The sequence below is a fragment of the Danio rerio genome, chromosome 1, assembly GCF_049306965.1.
Source record: "Danio rerio strain Tuebingen ecotype United States chromosome 1, GRCz12tu, whole genome shotgun sequence".
Lineage (NCBI taxonomy): Eukaryota > Metazoa > Chordata > Actinopteri > Cypriniformes > Danionidae > Danio > Danio rerio.
This window is the reverse complement of record NC_133176.1, coordinates 3,635,937-3,660,000: the sequence shown is the minus strand read 5'-3', so window position 1 is coordinate 3,660,000 and position 24,064 is coordinate 3,635,937. Positions and strand designations below refer to the sequence as shown.

The window sequence follows — 24,064 nt, the reverse complement described above, 5'->3', positions numbered from 1 at the left end:
CACTGTCGTTGTATGTGCACTCTGTATTTTGTACTGTCTGGAGCCAGCACTTAAGCTTTACACTCATCATACCACACATGCTGCTTATGATGTGACAATAAATTGATTTGATTTGATTTGATTTGATTTGATTTGATATATATCGGGTGCTAAGAATTTTTTGCCGTTAATCTATTCTCAAAGTTGGTTTGGGAGCTGGGTCTGTTCTATGCAAGCTATGATGACTTTCACCTTGGTATTTTAGCGCGGATGTATACCTGATCGGTGAGCCGTCTGACAAAAAAGTGCTCTTCTGAATCAAATCAGCAGCTTACTTCGAAGACACTACTGACATTTACATGGACATCTGTAGTCTAGTTTTTTTTGCCTTAATAGACAATGATATAATTAAGGTGTTTACGCTAAGTAATTTTATGTAAGAGTTTCCTGTAATTTTGGGTGACTTTAACTGCAGTTCAGCATTTTCACTTTAACTCATTAGTAGTGCCAGATGGAATCAGCAGACATTTTTTGCTATTTCTGCAGAGAATTTTGGTAAAAATCTGTGGATTTCTGCAGGAATATTTTGGGAATATCATAACTAAAACCATAATATGTGAATTAAAAAAAGAAAAATTTTTTTTTTTTTATGTTTAAAATGCAAATCCAGTTAGATTCACTTTATATGGTAAGTAAAGCAAAGACTGAAAATAATACTGTACAAATATGTACTATACACTCTCAGAAAAAAAGGTACAAAATTGTACCTTTTAGGGTACAAATGGCCCGTCACTGGGGTGGTACCCTTAAGGGTACAAATTTGTACCTCTATTTAAAGGTACAAAATTGTACCTTCTACATTTGTACCCTTTAAGGGACAATTTTGTACCCCCACCGAAGGTACAAAAATGTACCTTTTTATATTATATAGCATTTTCAGGGTACTGACCCAGGCATTTTGATCCTTTGGTGACTGCATGCACAAATAAATAAATAAAATATTTCGGTTCGCAGATGTCCATTTTTATTTATTAATGTAGAAATATTTCATTACAACTCACAACTGAATGTGTCAAGAAATAAAATTACACAGTAAATATAAAGCAGACATGTAAAACAGTAAAAAGAACAATTTAGAAAACAAATAAAAATTGTTCACTCACTGTACAGTATATAATCTACCCTTAATACAAAGACCACAAGAATACTGTTTAAGATTTATAAACACATTACACAGGCTACATCAAGTACTTCACTTTATAAAGTCCAAAGTATTTGTCTTGAGTCAAAATACTCAGTCATAATAAATAATTTGTCATCAAAATTTTCTCTGTATTTCAGAATGAAGGCAATGTTTCTCTATAAATTGCTTCAACAGTGCAGAAAACCAAATACATCAGTAGCCTCTTCCTCAACATCAGTAGATTACTCCTCATCATCCTCAAGTGGAGTTGTAATTTGTTGTAACACAATATGTGTTTATGCTTTTGATAAACATGACATGTAAAGCACTCATATCTGGAAAATGTTCTTTGATAGTCATTAGGACCACAAGTTATTTAAAAATTTGCTTTATGCATGAATGAGAGCAGTGTGCTGGATTAACTTGATTGTGATTATCCCAAGAGCATGTAGAGAAACAAAAAACAAGGTTGATCACTCTGGTAACTGGAGTAGATCCAGGCTTGTCACCGTCCACCGTTCATTCAAAACATTCCACTGCAGAAACATCAAGGTGATCTTCTAATAAGATGGATATGTCAAAAATGTATATTCATCCACATCATTAGCCCGGCCAATCACAATCCCATCAACTCTGAAGACTGCCGTGACTTGTCTTGTTAACACAGTTGTCCAGTCGGTGGTGTCCTCCTGTACTTGAACTGTTGGATGTGGTGAAGATGATTCCCTGTAAATGACAAAGCAATAATTACATTAATATCAGTCACTCTATCACTAATGAAGAGAAAATCAACATGCATAGAAAGTAAAATAATTAATATTCACTGATTTAAAAAAAAAGTATCACAGATTAAAAGACTAATATAAATTTCATTCATTCATTCAGTTTCTTTTTGGCTTAGTCCCTATATTAATCTGGGGTCGCCACAGTGGAATGAACCACCAACTTATCCAGCATATGTTTTATGCAGCAGATGCCCTTCCAGCTGCAACCCAGTATTACGAAACATCCAGACACACTTATTCACACACACATTTATACACTACAGACAAATAAGCTTACCAAATTCAGCTATAGCGCATGTCTTTGGACTTGTGGGGAAACCGGAGCACTTGGAGGAAACCCTCACGAACACTGGAAGAATATGCAAACTCCTCACACAAATGCCAACTGACCCAGCCGAGGCTCGAACCAGCGACCTTCTTGCTGTAAGGTGACAGCACTACCCACTGCGTCATCTTAATATAAAGAATATCAAACATTATAAAATGCATTTATCACAGCATATACTGAACAGAAAACAACATACGCACCTGAGCACAACGAAATGTTGAAGTGTCTCGCTTAACAAGGCTGGCAACATTTTTAAACACGTAGGTGTACATTTATTGTTGTTTGTAAGTAAAAACCTACAAATTTAAAATAGTATGTAAGCCATTAAAACCATGGTATAGATAATGAGACATACTTACATCTTGTAACTGAGCCATGCTTTCATATGACATGCCTTCATTGGTCTAATGCTGTTAGGCTGCATAATGTTGTTCAATCTTGTCCTGAAAGACAATTGGAAACTTCATAAACTTCAGGAAAGCAATAAGATAAAGCAATAACTATTTATTTATAGTATTTTATTTATATATAAGTATAACGTTAAACGATAGTAAAGCACCAACAATTCTGGACATGAGAGTTTGTGGACACTCCTCAACATTAATGTAACTTAGACACTGAAACGAAGATATGTACAAGCATACACACGCCACGTTTGTAACTAGCCACGTTTACATAATCAGTCGCTTTGCCGGTGACAAAATTGTGATTTTTCTTCACAAAATGGCGGTGTATATAACCGTCTAAAATGACATTTCCGCGGTCAACCGTGGCTAGAAAATGGCCTCAAAATATAAAACATTATTGATAATTACAAATTCCAGTATTAATAACAAAAGGTTTTATATCAAGGTATATGAAGACTTCAGTCGCGGCAGCTCTGGGCCACACCGCACATTACTCACGGCCCGATTCCGGTGCATGGTTACGGCAGAGTCGGCTCGCTTCTGCCGCCGCATCTGGCCCGAGTAACGATACAGCAGACGGACTCGGGCAGGCGAGAATCTAGCCGCAACTGGCCCAAGTGTATTTTGCTATCTGGCTTGCGATAATATTCCGCTGTGGCAACACTTATTAATAAAGCAGTTACGTAACATATAAGGCGCGAATACGTAACGTAGGCGATAAAGGGAACTTTTACACCGAGAAAACTAACAGCATATAGTACTCACCGTCTATAAGGTTATGTCCCTCGGTGACTTCGATATCACATTGTATTAACTTCTTTAATAAGCTGCAGACATCTTAGCAAACTCCATCCTGCAGGCCAACGTACACCAGCCAGCCCGGAGCACAAAGCGGGGGAAAGCCGAGACCAGAGAGTCAGACAAAATCAACAGAACACGGCTTCACATGTAAAAATGAGACTGAAAATATATCTTTAATACATTCTTACCTGAAAAGTGTGGACTCCAAAATAGACTTTTCTTTGAAAAGCGTGCGAAGTTCTGTGTAAACAGCCAGCATAGTCGACGGTCCGCCTCAGTAACAAACACTACTATAACGTCTCAACAAGCCAAATTCTTAAAGAGACAGCAACATCACCACCTGTATGAAGATGCTGTCACTCTGCATGGTTTATTCTACATCCCATATATACTATAGCGACTTAAACAGTAAGCAAAGACCAGTATTTACGTTTTTAATGATTAAAATTACATTTAATTATAAATTAAATTATTAACATTTTTGAGAAAAAATGTAATTTAAATACATGAAAAAAATAATTATTAAAATATTTAATTCAATCAATTTATTTATTTATTATATTTTTAAATTATGTATTTTAGTATTAATGTTTAGTTATACTAATTTAGTTATAGTAATACATTTAAATTATTGTTATATAGTGTCTTGATCTTATCATGAGCTGAGGGTACAATTTTGTTCCTATAGGGAAACAAAATATATAATTTTACCTTTAAAGGTGCCAAATTGGTCCTTTACGGTACAATTTTGTACCCAAATGTGCTATAAAAGGTACAAAAATGTACCTTTCAAACCTAAATCTGGACATTTGTACCTTTATAGCCCATTTGGGTACAAAATTGTACCCTAAGGACCAATATGGGACCTTTAAAGGTACAATTTTATATTTTGTTCCCTCTAGGAACAAAATTGTACCCTCATTGTACCTTTTTTTCTGAGAGTGTATATATATATATATATATATATATATATATATATATATATATATATATATATATATATATATATATATATATATATATATATATCACTGTAGTTAATTTAAAAACTGGATAAATATAGATTTACACACATTTTCTCAAGCAAATAAACAGAATTAATGATGGTCGGAAAATCTGCGGAAAATCTGAGAAAAATCTGCGGAATTCTGCAAGCGCAGATTCCGGGTGGGCCTACTCATGAGCATTTCATTCATGCCCCTGTGACAAACTGAGGTATTAGAGGCAAATAAGGAGGTAGGACTGGTGAAAGTGTTATGGAGTTTAATACAGCACGCCAAATGGAAAGAAAAAATATATGTATGTGTGTTTGTGTGTGTACGGTCCTTTAAAGACAGCCGCGTGTGTGGAAAATATGGAGAAAATCCTACATGACGATAATAGTTTGATTGCGGTGTTTACTTTAATAACGCCACTAATATAAGCATACTCCACATGTTTTAACTCCTTTTCTGTTTAGTTCAGTTATGACTTTAGTGAGATTAAGGAGATCAAAAATCGCTGTTTAGAGCTTATGTCCGCCTACAGTACAAAATTCATGTTTAACTAAATAAACAGTTAGCAAACACAAGTACATCTTATTGAACATTGTTTATTTTCATCACCAATTATCATAGCAGAACAGTTTCTCAAGCAGTTTGTGGTGCATTTTAGAAACAGGAGATGAACCCCTGGTCTGATGCGCCACCTGGCTTGAGAAAACCATTCTCAAAAACTTACTTTTAGTCATCATTTTACATATAATATATTACATTAAGTAGATTATTACATATTCTGAATGCCTTCGGCAGAATTCAAATGAGCCATTTTAATCAAGTTTAATTCCAAGATTACAGTGAGATTAAGCTAAATTGAAAAAAAGTGATTTATGCCCACCTATGATATATATAGGTGGATAGATGTATAGATGGATAGATGTGAGTGTGTTCCCACAATAACAGCAGTGTGAATCTCCGCTGAGCTTCTGAGTTTGAATTTTGTAATGTTTTATGCATACAGCTGACAAACCGGATTACATGGAAGTGTATTCAAGAGACTGTTGGGTAACCAGCGCAAATACATTAGTAACACAAACAGGTCACGCGAGGAAAAACACAAGCTTCCATGAGCATCTTTCTTGGTAATCTCAAACGTTTTCACGACTTGATTCAATTTGCACTTGAGGAACGAGGCCTCTTTAAAGGGGTCACACTGCGCATTTTACACACTTAACCTCTTTTAGTGTGCAGCTGTGCACTTTTTTTTTTTATTGTTGCCAAATAAAACCATTCACATTATCAGACACGGTATGTTTCACCTGCTTTCACTTACAGTTATTTTTGTTAATATGGTTTAATTATATATATTTTTTACAATAACATTGCCTTAATGGGAGATTACTCCCCGTTTATGTGTAGTTAACTGGTGATCTGGGACGTTTAGCCATTTCTTTCCAAAAACGTCATATTGACACCAAACTTTCAAACATTAACACGGAGCGCACTCAAATTCAGTGCAAAACGCACTCACATCCAATGTTCACAATCAATCAAAACAACTCTTATGCAAACTACTCCATATTACATGCAGCGCTGCTTCTGGGGGGGAATTGATTTTGTTTGAATGATTTTTAGATACTTTTACTGGAAAACAAATGAAACGAGAGCGATTAAAAACTCGAGAAGTCTTTACTCCCTAATTAAACTTCTCCTCCATATTCCCCATATGTTTGTGCGGGTCCCCTCCGCCAGTGATGATGTACAGCTCATCAGCCATCAGCTCATGGGACTCCATTCCCGCCTTATGTGCTCCATTGGGCATTGGAGCATCATCCAAGTTGGCAGTGTCCATAAAGCAGAATGGCTGCGTATCAGCGAGGAGGCTTTTAATTAGTGCATCTGGGCCGCTGACTTGGGATTGGGAGCTTTGCCAGGCAGTCTGTGCGCTTCCGGACGGCCAAATCTAGACCTGAGCGTCCCGCCATGAGTCTGGACCTCTCCATTATATCCAGATTGCAGATCCGCAATTCTTGCATTTTCATCCTGCAGAGCTTCTGAGAGCCCACGCTTACAGGTCAAATCATTTAGAAGATGCTCACTTGACCACTTTAAGTGCTCTTGAGCAAACCATTATCACAAAGGAACACTCTGGTTTGAGTCCATTCCACCAAATCTGCCTGTGCGGGGAAAAAGCATGATTGTGAGGACTTGGAAATATTACGAGAAAGTGGTTTTTGCGCCATTGCAGGCTATTATAAATATCTATAAATAGATTGCATTGTGGAATCTCAAGCTAAACTGAGCATTCGAAGTAATACAAATATTAATAATCGAATGTTAGAAGAATGTGTTTTAAATCATACTGTGCATGCTATTGTAAATGTATTTCTAATATTTATATAACTCTTTAATTTATGTTTGTATATGTATAAATAAAAGGACGTTTTTGCAATCTGTAGCCAATAATAATAAAATAATTAAAATGAATACATTCGACACGTTAAATTTGTCACCATTTTAAAAATGTTTGTATTTAAATGAACTCCATTTAGTAACTGTGTTTCAAATATTTCATAGAAACAAAAATATATAACTTAATAAATGGACGGATCATAGATAAATAAATGGATGGAGGCTAGATGGATGGATGGATGGATGAATCATTGACATATCGGTGGATGGAAGAACGGATGGAAGGACGACAGAGGACAGATGGAAAGATAGTGGATGGAGGGATCATAGATATATGGATGGATGGATGGATGGATGGATGGATGGATGGATGGATGGATGGATGGATTGACTGATGAAACATAGATATATAGATGGATGAATGGATGGATGGATGAAACAGATATATAGATGGATGGGTGGATGGATGGATCATAAAAATATAGGTAGATGATGGATGGATGGATGGATGGATGGATGGATTGGTGGATGGATGAAAAAGATAAATAGATGGATAGATGGATGTATGGATGGATGGATGGAAGGATGGATGGATGGATCATAAACATATAGGTAGATGATGTATGTATGGATGGATGGATGGATGAAACAGATATATAGATGGATGGATGGATGGATGGATGGATGGATGAAACAGATATATAGATGGATGGATGGATGGATGGATGGATGGATGAAACAGATATATAGATGGATGGATGGATGGATGGATGGATGGATGGATGGAAGGATGGATGGATCATAAACATATAGGTAGATGATGGATGGATGGATGGATGGAGGATGGATGTATGTATGGATGGATGAAACAGATATATAGATGGATGGGTGGATGGATGGATCATAAACATATAGGTAGATGATGGATGGATGGATGAATCATTGACATATCGATGGATGGAAGAACGGATGGAAGGACGACAGAGGACAGATGGAAAGACGGTGGATGGAGGGATCATCGATATATAGATGGATGGATGGATGGATGGATGGATGGATGGATGGATCATAAATATATGAATGGATGTATGAATGGAAGAATCCTAGATGGAAGGATGGATTATGGATAGATGGATGGATGGATTGACTGATGAAACATAGATATATAGGTGGATGAATGGATGGATGGATGAAACAGATATATAGATGAATGGGTGGATGGATGGATCATAAAAATATAGGTAGATGATAGATGGATGGATGGATGAATGAAACAGATATATAGATGGATGGATGGATGGATGGATGGATGGATGGATGGATGGATGGATGGATGGATGGATGGATGGATGGATGGATGGATGAAGCAGATATATGGATGGATGGATGGATGGATGGATTGGTGGATGGATGGATGAAACAAATATACAGATGGATGGGTGGATGGATGGATCATAAACATATAAGTAGATGATGGATGGATGGATGGATGGATGGATTAAACAGATATATAGATAGCTCATAGATATGGATAGCTCATAGCAATATATGTAGATGGATGGATGAATTTATGTATGTGTGTATGTATGGACTGATGAATGGATGTATTGGATGGATGAATGGATCATAGATAAATAGATGGATGGATGGAAGAATCATAGATATATAGATGGATGCTTGTATGGATGGTTCAGAGATGGATATTTATAGCTAGATAGAGAAATTATTTTTTGTATGGATGAATAGATTTATGTAGGTATTGAATAGAATTTAAATAGAATAGCGGTTACTAATAGAATTTAAAAGCATAAATAAAAGAAGGAAAATAAAAGATAAACACATGAAAAACAAAAAGCTGCTTATTTCCGGGTGTGTTCTACAGTGCAGGTCAGCCCCGTCTAAAGCACATCTTTGCTCCCTCGTGGCAGTGTTTCTCCAGTTTCCAGCGTCTGGCTCTGGATGAAGAGCTTCTTGACTGACAGGCCGTGTTTTTCATGCTGTCTGTGGGTCTTCAGAGGCTGAAACTCTGAATCCGGCTGCGCTGATAAGCTTCTGCTGGACTGAAGTGGACTGGCTTTGGTCCGGCTTTGGTTTTCGGGAGCTCGGCCCGGCTCCACTCAAGACAGAGTCTGGCCGCGCTTCTGTCTTGGTTATCAGATGAACACAGAAAGTGGACCAGAGCGCAGACGGACGCCTCTCCAGAGACGCAGCCACACTTTCAGATGCTGCCCTGTTATTCAGACGAGAGGACTGTGGAAATATGGGAGCAGAATCTGCCAGCTCCAGCACTCCATTGCCAACTCTTCACTGCTTGTGTTCATTATTTAGAGCGGGTGTCCAAGTTTAAAAGGTCAAGGAGTTCAAAGAGTTTGAAGTCGTTTTATATAACAACAAGCTATGTCTTATTAAAACAGATTGTTGAAAATGTGTGACACGGTGGCTTAGTGGTTAGCACGATCGCCTCACAGCAAGAAGGTTGCTGGTTCAAGTCTCGGCCGAGTCAGTTGTCATTTCCGTAAGGAGTTAGCATGTTCTCCCCGTGTTGGCTTGGGTTTCCTCTGGGTGCTCCGGTTTCCTCCTCAGTTCAAACACATGCGCTGTAGGTTAATTAAAGAAACTAAATGGTGATAGTGTATGAGAGTGTGTAAATGTGAGTGTGTTTGGGTGTTTTCCAGTACTAGGTTGTGGTTGGAAAGTCATCCGCTGCGTAAAACATATGTTGGAATAGTTAGTGGTTCATTCCACTGTGGCAACCTCTGAAATAGAGACCAAGCCGAAGAAAAATGAATAAATGAATGAATGAATAAATAAATTAATAAATAAATAAACACAGAAATAAATAAATACATACATAAATAAATACATTAATTAATTAATAATTAATAAACAAATAAAAATTAAAATGAGTAAATGAATAAATGTATAAATAAATGATTAAATAAAACCTAGCAGATGTTATTTATTAAATAATATTTAATACAATTAAATAAAATTATTATTAATAACCAAAATATAATATAAGTAATACAAATTTTATATCTAAATAATATATAAAATTATTAAACATTTTATTTAAACAATTGATGCTGTAAAGAGGCATTTTATGTTAATTTATGGCAGTTTTCTGTGCTAGCTTTTATCATATCAGTACTGTAATTTTGTATATAACAATATTTAGAACTATAAATAATAATCATTAACATTTTTTAATGTATGTGCAGTTTTACCAATTAAATAAATAAATAAACTAACAAATAATAAATGTATTATAAACAGCTTATTTCATAAATATAACAATACATTTACATTAAAATAAAATGCATAAATAATACATTTATCAATTAATTAGAATATATTAGTACATTATTATTATTATTATTATTATTATTATTGTTATCATAACTGTTGACAATGCATATTTAATCAATGAATAAACAAATAAGTGAACATTTACATGTACAGTATATAAAAATCTGTAGAATTATGCATTCAATCATTTATTTTCCTTCAGCTTAGTCCTTTAGAGCATTTATCCCCACAGCAGAATGAACCTCCAACTAATCCAGATTTTACACAGCTAATGCTCTTCTAGACGCAACCCAGTACTGGGAGACACCCATATACTCTCACATTCACACTCATATACTACAGAGGAAGCACTCCAAGGAAACCCACGCCAACACAGGGAGAACATGCAAACTCCACACAGAAATGCCAACTGACCCAGCCAGAACTCAAATCAGTGGATATCTACTTAATCATGTATTGTCTTTTCGGCTTAGTCCCTTTATTAATCTGAGGTCTCCACAGCGGAATGAATAGCCAACCTATTCAGCATATATTTATCGCAGCTGATCCCCTTCTAGCTGAAACCCATCACTGGGAAACACCCATACACACTATATGGCCAATTTAGCTTGCACAATTCCATTATAACACGTCTTTGGGGGAAACCGGAGCACCCGGAGGAAACACACAAACACAGAGAGAACATGCAAACTCCACACAGAATTGCCAACTGACCCAGCTCGAACCAGCGACCTTCTTGCTGTGAGGTGATCGTGCTACCCACTGCGCCACCATGATGCCACAAAATAATTGATCTTTAAGAAATAGTTTACATTTTCACCTGTACATGTCATTCTTGCTTTTAAAACAGTTCATTGTAGTCCCAAAAATCCTCCACAGCTGCCGCTCTTAAAAATAATCTTACAATTACGCCCCTGAATTCCATTAGCATTTCTAGCAAATTAGTAATTTCCTTTTTTTTTAATACAGCAACAAGGATTACCTTATTAAAAACTACATTTATTGAGGACATAATTTGCAGTAATTCCAAGCCGCTTAGTGCTGAGCAGGATTAAACCACTTATTCTTTCACTTGACAAGAGCAAAATCCAGCATTAAAACACACGGTCTCTATTACACAACTAATTACTCTCAGCGTTCAGGATGTTCCTCGTACAATAAACCAGTGTTTTAGCAAGAAAAGCGAGCAGGTTTTCGTTCTGTTCCTCCGGCAGGCTTTTTTCCCCCCCGACAAGCCTGACAGCACAGCATCATGAATTTTTCAAGCCCCCTACCCCCCCCCCCCCCCCCCACACACACACACACACACAGAACTGAAAACAAGATATTACAAACATGGAGAAATGTTAATCTGTATTTGTCTAGAGGGCTTGAGCATTTGTCGTAACCCCACGCAGGAACACGGCGATAAAAACACGAGTGCTGCTAATTAAAATGCGTCTGAACAGCTGGAAACATCTCAATGACTTTCTGCAGATCCACAGAGACGCTCGCTCACTGTGTGTTTCTTGCAGATCCTTCTGACCTGGAGGCATGAGAGCTTCGGCCGATGCTTGTGTCTTTATTTTTGATGATCTGCGCACATTTGTTGAATATTTGGCTGTTAAAGTTTGTGTACACCCTCACCGGCCACTATATTAGGTACACCTGTCTAACTGCCCAAAACAATTCTAATCAGCCAATCACGTGGCAGCAACTCAATACATTTAGGCATGTAGACATGGTCAAGACGATCTGCTGAAGTTCAAACCAAGCATCAGAATGGGGAAGAAAGGTGATTTGAATGACTTTGAACGTGGCATAGTTGTTGGTGCCAGATGGGCTGTTCTAAGTATTTCAGAAACTGCTGATCTACTGGGATTTTCACGCACAACCATCTCTAGGGTTTACAGAGAATGGTCCAAATAGAAGAAAATATCCAGTGAGCGGCAGTTCTGTGAGCGCAAATGCCTTGTTGATGCCAGAGGTCAGAGGAGAATGGCCAGACTGGTTCCAGCTGATAGAAAGGCAACAATACTGCCAGAGTATTGTTGCTGACCATGTCAATCCCTATGACCACAGTGAATCCATCATCTGATGGCTACTTCCAGCAAGATAGCACACCATCATAAAGCACAAATTATCTCAGACTGGTTTCTTGAACATGACAATGAGTTCCCTGTACTCAAATGGCCTCCACAGTCACCAGAACTCCGTCCAATAGAAAACCTTTGGGATGAGATGGAATGGGAGATTTGCATCATGGATGTGCAGCCGATAAATCTCCGGCAACTGTGTGATGCTATCAATATGGAGCAAAATCTCTGAGGAATATGTCCAGTACTTTGTTAAGTCTATGCCACGATGGATTAAGGCAATTCTGAAGGCAAAAGTGGTGAGTATATATATATATATATATATATATATATATATATATATATAGCTTTTATATAGATGGTTGGATTATTTGGATGTGTTTGATGTTTAGATTTATTTGAATTATTATTTTTTTATTTATGTATAGATTTTTTAATTTAATTTTATGTCATTTTGCTGTGTGTTTGCCGTTGTTATTATTTCAATTTATTTATTTAACAACATATTATATAATGTTATATAATGATAACAACACTAATAACAAAAACAACAACAACAACAACAACAATAATACTACTACTACTACTACTACTACTACTACTACTACTACTACTACTACTACTACTAATAATAATAATAATAATAATAATAATAATAATAATAATAATAATAATAATTAAAATAATAGTAATAATAATACTTAGAATAATAATAATAATAATAATAATAATAATAATAATAATAATAATAATAAATTAATAATAATAATAATAATAATAATAATAATAATAATAATAATAATAATAAAATTATTAATAATAATAATAATAATAATAATAATGATAATAATAATAATAATAATAATAATAATAATAATAATAATTTAAGAAATGGCACAATTCATGGAAATGTATGTTTTATTTTATCTATAGCTTTTAATAAAATGCCACAGATGTTCCAGAGCCATTTTTAACTCTTTTTCAAATCATCTTATAAATGCCATTTAACAACAGTAATATCAGTGTGTTTTGGAGAGATCTCCATCTGCCTTCTAGCTATTTGAAATGTTCTGCACTTTACACTGTTCTCATGTTATCTCTCTCGCTCTCTTTACCACAAATGTCAGTGTCTGATATTTTTTCTAAAGCAGTGACATTCAGACATTGTAAGCGTGAGTTAAGAGCTGCTTGTTCATATCACATGCGGTACATCTATATATCTGGATGTTTTACTGCGCATCCTCAGATGTCCTGCAGGAGTAAATCACCATGCACACGTCTGGTTTTCTCCATGTTAAAGGTCATGCTGGTTTGTTCTAACATTCACATGTTCAGTGTGTGTAAATCATTCAAATGCAGCACAGCAGGCTCTCTCCCTTCAGGATCACACAGGAGACGCTTAAATCAGATTCCCCATTGAAATATTCATCCAAACGCTTTCATTAATAATCGTCCGTCTTCATAATTGATGTGACTTGAACGGGATTTTTATTTGGAAAGCCAAGACAACAAACAAACACACAGATTCCTGGCATCGTTCTCCACTCTGTGCTGGATTTATATGTTTAATTGATGGACGTTCAGGATCTGGAACAGAATAGTGTACTTTGGCCACAGCTATATGTATATATGAGCCATCCATTCATATATTAATGATCCATACATCTGTCCGTCCATCCGCCCATTCGTCCGTCTGTCTTTCCTTTTATCTAAACCATACATCCATCCATCCATCCATCCATCCTTAAAATAAATCTATTCATCCATCCATCCATCCATCCATCAATTCAATCTATCAACCCAATCCAGTCCATCCAATCCATCCAATCCATCAATCCATACATCCATCCATCCATCCATCCATCCATCCTTAAAATAAATCCATTCATCCATCCATCCATCCATCCATCCATCAATTCAATCTATCAACCCAATCCAGTCCATCCAATCCATCCAATCCATCCATCCATCCATCCATCCATCCATCCATCCATCCAATCTAACCATCCTATCCAGTCCAGTCTATCCAATCCATCCATCCTACCATGGATCTGTCCATCCATCCATCCATCCATCCATCCATCCATCCATCAATTAAATCTATCAACCCAATCCAGTACATCCAATCCATCCATCCATCTATCCATCAATCCATCCATCCATCCATCCATCCAATCTAACCATCCTATCAAGTCCATCCATCCAATCCAGTACAGTCCAATCCAGTTCATTCTGTCCAAAACAATCCAATCCAGTCCATTCATACATACATCCATCCTAATCCATCCTTCCATTCCTCTATCCATCCAATCCAATCTAATCTAATCCATCCAGTCTAGTCCAGTCCAGTCCAGTCCATTCAATCCATCCATTCATACAATTCATCCATCCATCCATCCATGCATCCATCCATCTATCCATCCATCCATCCATCCATCCATCCATCCATCCATCCATCCATCCATACATACATACATACATACATACATACATACATACATACATCCATCCATCCATCCATCCATCCATCCATCCATCCATCCAATCTAACCATCCTATCCAGTCCAGTCTATCCAATCCATCCATCCATCCATTCTACCATGGATCTGTCCATCCATCCATCCATCCATCCATCAATCCATCCATCCATCCATCCATCCATCCATCCATCCATCCATCCATCCATCCATCAAATAAATACATCTATCCATCCATCAATTAAATCTATCAATCTAATCCAGTACATCCAATCCATCCATCCATCCATCCATCCATCCAATCTAACTATCCTATCAAGTCCATCCAATCCATCCATCCATCCATCCATCCATCCAATCCAGTGCAGTCCAATCCAGTCCATTCTGTCCAATACAATCCAATCCAGTCCATTCATCCATACATCCATCCTAATCCATCCTTCCATTCCTCTATCCATCCAATCCAATCTAATCCATCCAGTCAAGTCCAGTCCAGTCCAGTCCAGTCCAGTCCAGTCCAGTCCAGTCCAGTCCATTCAATCCTTCCATTCATACAATTCATCCATCCATCCATGCATCCATCCATCCATCTATCCATCTATCATCCATCCAGTCAAGCCCATACAATCCATCCATCCATCCATCAAGCTATAAGTTTACAAATCCTCTGCAGGGATCCACATTAATTATTTAAATAAAAAGACGATCTGCAGCAATTAAATACAATTTTAATTCTGATAATGAGAACAGTAAGATCCCAGGCTTCATCATTACAAAGCATCATCACTGTAATGGAGGAATCCCAGAATCCCAGTGTTTCTAACCAACACAAACACTGATCTGATTGCAAACATCAATCATATCCTCTGATTTAGCGCGTCCCTTATAATAGCATCATGCACAGTGATGCTTACAGAACTTTATATATTGTGCATTTGTGCGTGTCAAAAGTGCTACATGCAGTAAGCCAAAACCAGCATTTCAGAGCACTCTTCTGCAGACTGGCTGAAGTGCAGAGCGGGACGAGAAACACATCGCTCGCGGCTCTGGCAGGAGTCGTCTTCTGGGCCGCGGAGAGACGTGTACATGAATCCAGAACAGTCCGCATTCCCAGATTTTTCTTCTGGGAGCCGCAGAGCGCTGCCATGAATCAACATCAACAAAAAAGTTTGTGTCCAACTGAAACAGAAGCCTTCCCAAAACTCTTGATGAATGTCCTTCACACCAGTTATCACTCGCTCCGTGTCGCCAAACCTTCAAAATGAGGCTAATTGATCATGAATTATGACTCTCTGCATATATTCCTACTGAGAATTACAGGATCGATAGGCTTGCTGGTAATTCGAGGACACAGAGTATAATGTTCGCTCTCTTTATGAACAGCGCAGCACATGGGGGTGAAGAAAGAAGATATTGCATTGATTTCGGGACTGCATATTAAGAGCGCGTCCACATTTGGGCTTTGCTAAAATGTCAACATTGTGGTGGAGAGTTCTGCATTGGCCTAACATAAATATATTCAATGCACAATGGTGTCTTTTTTCATACTGCACTTGTTTCCGTTGAATAAAAGCAATCGAGAACTCTATATTACAGTGATTTGACTATGGTCAACAGGGATTTGGGTATTCGGGTTGGTGTCAACAACTATGAATTAGTAATTGATTGATTTATTCAGTACATAATCAATAAAATTTCCCTAAAGACAAATATTATTATGTGTATGAAAAAGTATTTTATTTTATTTAATTATTATATAATTATTAAGTCAGCATAACCTGTTTAATTTAAATTAGAGCTTATTTATTACAGCAATTTATGAATAAGAATAAATAAATAACAGCCAGGAGTTTTGTGAAAAATCACAACATTTGGTATACACAATCAGAATATATCACAAAATAAATATTAAATGAATAGTTTAATATAAATTAATTAAAAATAATATAAATATAAAAGTTTAATACAAATACACTCAATAAAGTGACCTTGAGTTTAATACAGGTTCTACTAAACGAGAGTATATTATTAAATTATCATACTAATAGACTATATTATTATATTATTATTATTATTATTATTATTATTATTATTATTACTTTTATTATTTATTTGTTTTATTTATAATATTTTATTATTATTAATAATAACAATGTATTATTATTATTATTATTATTATTATTATTATTATTATTATTATTAATAATAATAATAATAATAATAATAATAATAATAATAATAATAATAATAATAATAATAATAATAATAATAATGTATCATAAGTGCATAAGTTAATTTAATTTATTTTGTTTAATTTAATTTTATTTAATTTTATTATTTACATTAATTATAATTATATTTATAATCATAATTATAATTATAATAATGATAATAATAATAATACTCATAATAATAATAATAATAATAATTATTATTATTATTATTATTATTATTATTATTATTATTATTATTATTATTATTATTATTATTATTATAAACAGTGCACAATATAAATGCTAAACATGCTTTTAAAATTAATATTATTATCTATTTGTTCATGAACATGACCAATAATTTTGATGCATTTAAACAAAACAGTTTTATTAAAACAGTTATACCACATTGTAAGCTACTTCTGACAAAAAAAAGCGTCTGCTAAATGACTAAATGTAATTGTAAATGATATTATGTCTCCTAAATACATATTTGAAAGCTCGTCCAAATAACAGTTTTAAGCCAAAGTCAAGTCAATGATTCCCATTCAGTTTCATATCCTTCATGTTTCAAGAGATATCCTAATGAATCATCAATAGCTTCAACAAAACTGAAATACACCCCGCAATCACAGTGAATTACGGCACTTTTACATGGTCTTTTAGCATTTTAGCACAATCGAAGTGTCTGGAGTGAAAAGCTGAACATTCATCTTACATTCGCAATTTAGCCTTGAATATTAAAGAAAGGCAAATTCAGAGGAAACCCTCAGAGGGAACCACACGAAGGCTGGTGTTAAATAATGATGAAATAAAATGACCGTCTGCGGTGATTAGATATAATTTCATTCTCATTATGTGAAAAGTGAAATCTCGGGCTTCATTCATACTAAGTGCCGTGCCACATACGGCGGCACATCTACCTGAAAAATGAAGCATGATAAAGGATGAAAAATGCCACTGCCTCCATTAATTCTCCTCAGTCCGGACTGGGAAACCAGCAGTGCACACAAGTAATTAATTTCTCAAGGTCAATTATTTTAAGCTTTTAAAATGAGCTAAGAAAATCACCGCAGGTGTGGGAGAGAGAGAAGAGAAAGTTGGAAAAGCTGTGCACACTTTAATGTACGTGAAAGTCTTGATTAATAAAGCAATAAGCCGCTTGAGGCCATCATTTTTTCTGACTTTCTTTTTTTTCTGAATAGTGTTAAGAATAAATGCTCAAACCAAAAAAAAATTATTTTTATTTTATTTTATTTTATTTTATTTTATTTTATTTTATTTTATTTTATTTTATTTTTGCTTTTTCATTCATTTATTCATTCTCTTTTCAGCTTAGTCCCTTTATTAATCCGGGGTCGCCCCAGTGGAATGAACCGCCAACTTATCCAGCACGTTTTTACACAGCGGATGCCCTTCCAGCCGCAACCCATCTCTGGGAAAAATTCCACACACACACTCATTCATTCACACTCATACACTACGGACAATTTAGCCTACTCAATTCACCTGTACCGCATGTCTTTGGACTGTGGGGGAAACCGGAGCACTTAGTTTTGCTTTATTTTTTCTTCTGTTTTGTTTTGTTTTGTTTTGTTTTGTTTTGTTTTGTTTTGTTTTGTTTTGTTTTGTTTTGTTTTGTTTTGTTTTGTTTTGTTTTGTTTATTAAAGTCGATGATTTCCATTCAGTTTGCCGTATCTGTCATGTTTGAAGAGATATACTATTGAAAAATCAATAGCTTCAATAAAACTGAAATACACCACAATCCAATACAGGCTCAATCTGAAAACGTAGCCCTATATAGATTTCTGGAGATCACGAATTATGTAGCCAGAGGTACATATGGCTGCATTTTGTTTTTAAAGCGAACGCCACAGGCGGTATGATGCCGTTCCTTTTTGCGCTAAACAGCTGACCGGTTGCTGACAATGACAACAAGGTCCGAGTCCAGAGAAGAACGATTCCAGAAAGCAGGTAAAAGAAAAAGCAAAAATTAAAATAAACAAGTTAATAAGAGGGTGAGAATGTGGTAAAACATGAAAACATGGTAAAAAAAAGTCAGGTGTGGCCTTTTCTTTTTCTGGATTGCTTTTAAAAGCATGGTTAGGTTTAGGTAAGGAGGATGGTGGGTCACTCAGTCAGTCAGTCAGTCAGTTGACAGTGGCCTCCGGTGGATTACGTGAGAACAGGCGCAAATAGCAGCTGAAAGTGTTCTGTCATCTATTCAGAGCACAGATCAGCAGAAATTATCATAAGTGATGCCCAACAATTTCTGTCAGATTCTTCAAAGCCGTGGTTATGAAAATGCACCGTGCTAAAAGTCATTTTGGAGACATTTCTTTTATCAAGCACAACACTCAATATCCAGCATTTGCACTGAAAAATATTATATGCGCCTAAACCTTTCAAGACACATTATTATTGCTGCAAAGTCTTCAATTTCAAATAAATGCTGTTCTTTTGAACTTTCTATTCTCCAAAATCCTAGACAAAAATAATAAATGCACCCTGGTTTCCACAGAAATGTTCAACTGTTTTCAACACAGATAGTAATCAGAAATGTTTTTTAATCAAAAGACTTGATCGAATCCAGTCTGTTACAATCATTTCTGAAGGATCACGTGGAACTAAAGACTGAAGTAGTGATGCTGAAAAGTATTTCTTAAATCACAATAAAATAAAAAATATAATATAATATAATATAATATAATATAATATAATATAATATAATATAATATAATATAATATAATAAAATATAATATAATATAATATAATATAATATAATATAATATAATATAATATAATAAAATATAATATAATATAATATAATAAGGTTTTTATTTGTATTTTTTTAACAAAACTCATTTATGTTTTCTTTGAATTAAAAATATAAAAATTAAATTAAATTAAATTAAATTAAATTAAATTAATAAAATAAAATAAAATAAAATAAAATAAAATAAAATAAAATAAAATAAAATAAAATAAAATAAAATAGAATAAAATAAAATTAATAAAATAAAATAAAATAAAATAAAATAAAATAAAATAAAATAAAATAAAATAAAATAAAATAAAATTCAATAAAATTAAATTAAATTAAAAGTAAATAAATAATCCTGCAAGCATTCGGCTTGTTTTTATCAAGTTTTATTCCCATTCTTTTTTAGATTTTTTTTTAATTATTAGCATCGCGAGAGGCGAACAGACTGTACTTTTGTTAGATTCATAGTGTAAGTCAGATCTGACAGCAAAAAAAGCAGCTTACATGAAGAATGTATACCACTCATTCGGGACCAAATGCCAAAGACTTCAACGTGAGCTAAATGCCAAACCCTTTGGACACAAATCTGTTCCTCCGTCAATCAAAACACAGTCAATTAATGTCCATCAAAAGCACTGTATTCAACAAGAGATGCTGAACGAGACTTTAAAACATCATTGCAGGAAAAAAATTCCTTAAATGCCTTGAAATATGAGCTCAGCTTCACACTTCTGAGATCTGATGCACTAATGTTAATAATACACTAAAAAAAACACATACTGTTCGCTCAATATATTCAACACTGGTGTCAGATTTTAAACTAAACAGATTCACAATTACCGTCTTTTAATGGTGAGTGTGTGTGTATGATATGTAAAATACAAACAAGCAAAGTGTCCAAATATTAATTTGTGTGGCTTAGAAGCATAAAATTTATGACCATACCAATCAATAAACCGATACATAAAAAAATGAATGAATCAGTAAATAAATGAATGCATGAAAGAATGAATAAATCAAACAATCAATATATAAATAACTGAATGGCCAAATGAATAACCGAACAACTGAATGACAAATTCAATGAATGAATGAATGAATGAATGAATGAATGAATCAATCAATGAATGAATCAATGAATGAAAGAATCAATCAATCAATCAATCAATCAATCAAAACATGAATGAATGAATTGTCAAACGAACAATTCAATACAAAAATGAATGAATGAATGAATGAATGAATGAATGAATGAATGAATGAATCAATCAATCAATAAATCAACCAATCAATCAATCAATCAATCAATCAATAAATCAATCAAAACGTGAATGAATGAATGAATGAATGAATGAATGAATGAATGAATGAATGAATCAATCAATCAATCAATCAAATCAAAACGTGAATGAATGAATGAATGAATGAATGAATGAATGAATGAATGAATGAATGAATGAATAGTCAAACAAACAATTCAATACAGAAATCAATAAATTAATGAATAGATCAATCAATTAATCAATAAATCAATCAAGCAATCAAATTAATCAATCAACACATGCAGGAATGAACAAATAACAAATGGATGATGACTATTAATACAAGAACAAACAAATGTATGAATGAATGAATGAATAAATGAATGAATCGATGAATGAATCAATGAATGAATGAATGAATGAATGAATGAATGAATGAATGAATGAATGAATCAATCAATCAATGAATCAATGAATGAATAAATGAATGAATCAATCAGTCAATCAATAAACGAATCAATGAACAAATGAAAAAACACAAAACAAACAAACAAACAAATCAACACGTAAATAAATAAATAAATAAATAAATAAATAAATAAATAAATAAATAAATAAATAAATCAATCAATCAATCAATCAATCAATGAACAGATGAACAAACCACCAAACAAATGAACAAACGAATCAATACATAAATGAATGAGTAAATGTATAAATCAACAAAATATGTGAACAAATGAATGAATGAATGAATGAATGAATAAATGAATGAATGGATGGATGGATGGATGGATGGTAAAATAAAAGTGTTTTTTTTAAACCAATGCAACAACATAAAACAGTATTTGTATTTTATAAGAATAATTACACTGATTATGCTATTGGCTTTTCTTTCTTTAGTTTTTTTTTTGGCTGAAACTTTTCGTGCTACAAATGATAAAACACTGAATCACAGAGCAAAGCCAACCCAACTGATTTCAATACAGAAAACAAATGCAACTTTTTTGCAACCATCCAATATGGATCCTAAACCTGAGCAGAATGTAACCTTTAATAATTCCCTGCTGAATTACTGCGGATTATTGTGCAAAGTGCCACAAAAACAAAAAAGAGGCTGCAGCAGATCTTCAAGGCGGATTTTAAAGACAGAAACCTGACAACGGCATTTCCGCAGGTTCCTTTTCGAACAAATAAACAGAATTAAATAAATCCAGGACTAATCAGCCCTCATAATACAAATGTCAGTCAGTCAGTCAGTATAAGCCGACGGACGGCGGGTCTAATCCATCACTGATCCGCTTTACAGCTGATACTGACCAGATTAACAGCTTCTGGAAAAATGTAGACACGCAGAATCACAGCCAAACATCTGATATACACTCCTGAAAGGTGTCAAACGTGTGCTTTTACATTCTGGAGAAAACAAGCATCATAACTTTTGTGATTTAAATAAACTTTTTTTAAAATATAAAATGTTATTTGAAGTATATAAAAATATATTAATAATAATAATAATAATAATAATAATAATAATAATAAAAGTCGTTGTGGCGACCCCAGATAATTAAAAGGACTAAGCCGACACGAAAATGAATGAATGAATGATTAATTGAATGATTGAATGAATTGTTATTATTATTATTATTATTATTATTATTATTATTATTATTATTATTATTATTATTACTATTGTCACTATTATTATTATTTTATTTTATTTTATTTTATTTTATTTTTTATTGTCGTTACTATTGTCACTATTATTATTATTATTATTATTATTATTATTATTATTTTATTTCATTTAATTTTTATTGTCGTTACTATTGTCACTATTATTATTATTATTATTATTATTATTATTATTATTATTATTATTATTATTATTATTATTGTCACTATTATTATTATTATTAATATTGTCACTATTATTATTATTATTATTATTATTATTATTATTATTATTATTAATAATATTATTTTCACTATTATTATTATGCTAATCTGGTCATCCAAATTAAGTAATACGAAAGAGCTTAGCAAAATCTTTGTGATTTAACATTAAAACAAAACTTTACAAATTGTAATTTATAAATGATTTAAAAATCATAAATAGTCCTCACTTTAGGTCACGAAACGGCATGAAGATGAGTTAATAAAGCATTTATTAACATACACAGTAACTATTACTATACGCCTGAATAATAAGATATAGAAATGTTGATTTAACCCTTAAAGACCGAGACAGCCGCCCGCGGCTAAAAATAAGTATTGCTCTTAAATGTTTAATAACTTTTGATCCGCTGATCAGATTCATACAATTCAAAGATTGGCATAAAGAAGAGAATCTCAGCTTTCCAGTGCCGTATCACATAACATTCGCGGACTTTCAGAGGCTCCGGAATCAGTGCGGTTACGTCATCAAAATTTGACAACGCTGATTTGACAAAGAAACGCTCGTCACTAAGTCTCCGGACAAACCAGACATCATACATTGATGCATTGTCCCTCCTCCATGCCCAGATTGGTTCAAACTCGCTATATCACAACCAATAAGCATAGGTTTCGCTTTTGTTTGTGGATCAACAAGCTTTTTGAACAACACGGAATGAGAGATAGGCATACATTTATGCGCGGCTAAATAAAACGCAAAAAAACATGTTTTGCATGAAATAATTTTCATACTAAGTACTTTTGCATGCACAGCAGCACAGAAACATGACAAAACAGTGACACAGCAAAGACGAACTGCTGCTCTTGCTGTTTTTAAAAGACGCAAATGAAGGTGCAGCTGTTTGTCTGCATTGCAGACAATCATATCCAAATCCATATTCACAGTCAACCATATCCATGCTGGCACATAAAACCTAAGGATGATCCATATTGAATCTAGTTTAGTTAAGTAACTATTTATAGTATAGTAAATATTTATATCTATTTTTTTTACTGAGGATTTGCACCATGTTTATTTGGACTTTGACACATTATTTATTATTTTCTTATTTTTTTTATTTGTTCATTGTAAGTGGTGTTGTTTATAGTAACTGAAAATATATTATTTGGAAAAAGTCAAATTTGCTTCACTGT

At 34.0% G+C, this 24,064-nt stretch overlaps 1 protein-coding gene and 1 long non-coding RNA gene across 4 annotated transcripts in view; both read right to left on the bottom strand.

The window, feature by feature from the left end:
* Positions 1–24,064, bottom strand: part of gpc6a (glypican 6a) — a 343,841-nt gene that overhangs the window by 194,229 nt on the left and 125,548 nt on the right.
* LOC137495391 (uncharacterized) lies at positions 992–3,746 on the bottom strand. Of its 2 annotated transcripts, XR_012405382.1 has the most exons (6): positions 3,672–3,746; positions 3,448–3,535; positions 2,635–2,718; positions 2,476–2,515; positions 2,225–2,400; positions 992–1,888 (listed from the first exon to the last, which is right to left on the bottom strand). It is a non-coding gene; the product is annotated as an uncharacterized lncRNA (long non-coding RNA). The 2 variants fall into 2 exon arrangements; XR_012405381.1 differs by lacking the exon at positions 2,476–2,515.